This window comes from Rhinolophus sinicus, chromosome 16 (assembly GCF_057876585.1).
Source record: "Rhinolophus sinicus isolate RSI-liver-muscle chromosome 16, RSI-T2T, whole genome shotgun sequence".
Lineage (NCBI taxonomy): Eukaryota > Metazoa > Chordata > Mammalia > Chiroptera > Rhinolophidae > Rhinolophus > Rhinolophus sinicus.
This window is the reverse complement of record NC_142516.1, coordinates 87,122,282-87,127,104: the sequence shown is the minus strand read 5'-3', so window position 1 is coordinate 87,127,104 and position 4,823 is coordinate 87,122,282.

Below are 4,823 nucleotides of genomic sequence, written 5' to 3'. Positions count from 1 at the left end.
CAAGACCTACAAATGACCAACAGATGAAAAATGCTGAAATTCACTAGCTATTAGGGAAATGCAAGTAAAAACCACAATGAGATATCACCTCATACAAGTTAGAATGTCTATCATCAACAAGACAAATAATAACAAGTGTTGGAGAGGCTGTGGAGAAAAAGGAACCATCATACACTGTTGGTGGGAGTGTAGACTGATGGAAAACCACACTATGGAAAACAGTATGGAGGTTCCTCAAAAAATTAATTGCCCTGTATTCTTATCATAAGTTCTAATTACATTGGTCAATGGCCCAGCAATCCCTCTCCTGGGTATCTACCCCAAAACTATTTAAACATTTATCCGTAAAGATATACAACTCTGGTGTTCATTGCAACATTAGTTATGGTGGCCAAGACATTGAAACAAGCAAAATGTCCTTCAACAGATGATTGGATAAAGCAGATGTGGTATATGTATACAATGGAATACTACTCTGCTGTAAGACAATATGAAATACTGTCATTTGCAACAACATGGATAGATCTTTTTTATTTTTTTATTTTTATTTTATTATCGTTTTTAATTATTAGTTTCAGGTGTAAAAAATAATGTTAATAGTTAGACATTTATACCCCTCACAAAGTGATAACCCCCTTCCCCCATTCTACTACTCCTCTGACATCACACAGCTGTTACATTTCCACTATCTCTATTCCTTATGCTGTACTACTTCCTATGACTATACGTATTGGGAAATCCTGATAGACACATGCAAAAACATGAAGCTGGACCACCTCCTTACAGCATATACAAGAAAAAATTCAAAATGAATTAGAGACTTAAATGTAAGATCTGAAAGCATAAAACTCCTAGAACAAAATATAGGAAGAAAATTTGCAGACATTACCCTCAGTAATATTTTTACTGATATATCCCCTCGGGCAAGGGGAGTAAGAGAAAAAAAATAAACATATTAGATTATGTCAAACTAAAAAGTTTTTTCCCAGCAAAGGAAACCATCAATAAAACAAAAAGACATCCTACTGAATGGGAGAAGATATTTGTCAGTGACATATCTGATAAGGGGTTAATATAAAAATTTTACATATATAAAAAAAACCTTATTCAATTCAACACCAAAAATCAAACAACCCAATTTCAAAATGAGCAGAGGACATGAAGAGACATTTTTCTAAAGAGGACATACAGATGGCAAACATGGATAGATCTTGAGATCATTATGCTAAGTGAAATAAGTCAGAAAAAGTCGAGAACTATATGACTTCACTCACATGTAGGATAGAAAACAAAGAAACAAGACAAACAAAAAACCAAAAACTCATAGACCCACACTATAGTTTAGTGGTTACCAGAGGGTAATGGGGTTTGGTAGAAAAGGGTAAACGGGGTCAAGTATATGGGGATGGAAAGAGAACCGACTCTGGGTGGTGAACACACAATGTGATATACAGATGATGTATTATTGAATTGTACACTTGAAACCTGTTTAATTTTACTAACCATTGTCACCCCAATAAATTTAATTAAAAATAGTTTAGTATTTATTTAATACCTTTGTGTGCCAGGTCTGTGCTAGATGGGGGATAAAATGGAAAAAAAAAAGAGCTGTGAAGACAGCCATTGACCAATGTAATTAGAACTTATGATAAGAATACAGGCCAATTAATAGAGTTCACTGAAATAGATTAACAGCTGTATAGGTGGGCTGTGAGTGCGTGTGAGGTCAGGGGCTGCTCTAGTCAGAGTATCATGAGAGGCTCCACTGAGACAAAAGCGTGTGTTCAAGATTAGCTTAAGCCTTGCTTTCACTTTAGATCCATATGGCATTTTAGTTTTTAAATTTAGTGTCATTAAATATCCCTAATTATAATTTGTGAAGTTAACACAATCCCATTTACAATTCTAAACATGATTATTAAAAATAAACATCCCAGAATTGTTAATAATTCTTTTAAAATACCACCAAAAGAAGCTTACTCTATCCAATATCATAATGCATTATAAGACTACAGTACAGTCACGGAAGCAGTGTGACACTAAGCAATAAGTCAATAGAGCAGGAATTCATGAAATCCAAGTTACTGGATGTACATACAAATTTGGAAGGTGCAAATCGTTGTCCCTGTGGACTGTAATCACAGTTTCTCAGCTCTGTCTTTCTGCTGATACATAATTCACAGGTCACACCAAGGGGCTTCTTTGGATATGGCTTTCCATTGAGAAAACAGGGAAAGCATCACGGAGTTTACAGCATTTGTCCCTAGTCCCTTCCCACTGTGCTGCTGGGGTTAAAGCCACAACCTGTCTGGTGGCCTCTCTCCACTGTTCTGGTCTTGCCCCCACCCTTCAGGTTGTGGGAAGGGACCTACCATCACCAGCCTGAGAGCACTACACTGTTCTGTGTTTCATTAAACTTCCCACGTCTTTGAAAATGGTCCTTTTATTAAGCATCCTTCAATTGCCTCATGATTGTGCATCTCGTCTTAGCAGGGTTCTCGCTGGCACTACTTTTCAGTGAATGGGCCTCAAAAAAGGAACCCTCAGAATGGGATTCTGGAGTGAGTTTCTCGCAGTTCCAGAAACTGGGTGAATGGGCGGGATCTCCTAATTCATGGCACATGGTGGCATTGATTATTGATGAGAAACACTGCCCTGGGTAGAACATCATTGGTGCTCAAGGCACCAGAAGCTATGGCAGCGAGCTGTCGTGACAATAACGTAATTACAAGAGGGCAAAGAGCTGACTCTGTTGGCTGTAGAGACGGTGCTCAAGGAGGAAGACACATTGAATGCCTGGAAATACTGGCTTACACATCGTGGCCAGGAATCAGACACCTTTGAAGGACCTCTGGAATGGAGTTGCAGGATAACAGCTGTGCTGTTCCACCCTACCAGGTTTCTTATGTGAAGGTCTGGTAGCACGAGAAGGATCCCCAGGTAGAAAGAAAAGCCTCCGCAAGGGAGAATTTGGGGCAAACACAAGTACACTAAGCACTTTGATGCCCCCCTTAATCAAAGGCAGGTACTCCGTCCAATCTGGGAAGAAGTTTGTCCCAGACAAAAGTCCTTGAACAGCTGCTCCAGGGCCGATGGCTTCCTGAGGCTGCTGCTGGTCTCTAGGGTTCACTCCCCACCCCCCTCATGAAGGGTCAGGTTTCAAGGAGTGTACAGCCCAGTCCTGGGAAGGACTGCAGGAATTTCTAAATTGTACCAATGGAGTCACTGTCCCACCAAGGAGGACACAGTTTAAGTTTGATGTTGCTAAACTCATCGACATAAATGGGCTGGACCAGGGTTTTGGAGTCAATGTGTTGACTTAAGCCCTTGGGAGAGGCTAGGTTGCTCGTGGTTGCCTGGACGAAGTGGTAGCTGACAGTTAGCCAGCTGCAGTGCTGGGACTCCCTGACATGCTGCTCAGGCTTGGGGACCAGCAACGTTGGGTTGGATGCATGTGTGCACCTCTCAACTTCACAAGCACGTGTTTTTAAGGCCTGAAGAGCATGCATTCCCTTAACCACTAAGGAACACTGGGAGAAGTGCCAGACATCTTTGAAATGCTCTGTGGTTGCACCCTCTCTCTGCTGAAGGTGGTAGTGCAGGATGCACCACTTTGGTCTCTGTGGGTGATGGGTCCTGGAGTCGATGACATCAGAGGAGGTGCGACTGCACACTAAGACCTGTAGGTCGAGTCATACAGGGGTCCTCGGTGACAAAGTGGAAGCCAAGCGTTGCTTATTTATGCATGTTTGCAATATGATGGCAGAATCTAACTCCATGCACTGTGCACATTCACACTGTCACACACAGTCCCTTGGGCACAGTTTAAACACAGAGCACTCGGCTGAGTGGGGACCGGATCCCTTAAAGGAAAACCCTTCATCACAAGCATAGACTCCAGAGCTTCCCCACACGTCCTCAGGAGGGGTCTGCCCTCATCTCCCAGGGTACTGGAAAAAGGGACTGCCTGCTGTTTCTGTGGATTATCACAATGGGACATGAAGACACACAAAATTCTGGAAACACACAGCCAAGTGACTGCTGGGCAGAGTGGAGGCTTGGCCTAAAATCCCTCTGAGTGCAGGGCGCCCACATCCCTGATTCCAAGTGTTGTAATGTATGAGAAGCCCTTCATCCTGATGCTCCACTGAACATCAAAGTGGTCCATTGCCTTAATGATAGAGCTACAGCCAAGTACTCACCTGTAAGTTTGGGCATCTGGGCCTTTGTACTGTCCCTTCTCTGTACGGATGCCCGGTTCCTAGGTATCCTTATGGAAAAGTCCTCACCTCATTAAGTGTTTCCCAAATGTTTCCTTTTCAAGAGAGGTCCCCTGCTTCCCCAATTTAAAATCCTACTTATTGTTCTGTACATTGCAAAAATGTATTATCGTTCCATGCATTTAAGTGGAGGGCTCATGTGGGAATAAGTGATGAAGAGAACAAATATTAAAATGAAATAAAAGAGGGGCTTTGTATGCACTGATGACAACAGTACATCGTAAATGATGGAATGCCGTTTATGCAATTCTTTGATTTTAAAAATCCAAAAATATTTGAAAAGGACACTATGAATCATGTTGTATAATTGTGTGTCTTCTACTTTACTAGAAGATGTATAAAAATGTCCCTGCCATCTTCAAGAACATGGATGTCTTTGGGAAAGGTGGGAGAGGGAAGCAGTGGGGGTGGACTTTTAGGTAAATTTATAGCAAACGTAGGAAAATCTTAGTATCTGTGCAGTCTCTATGGATACATGGATGCTTTATCTAGTATCCTACATCTTTCTCTAAGTTTCATTCCCCACTGGTTTCATGAGGCATA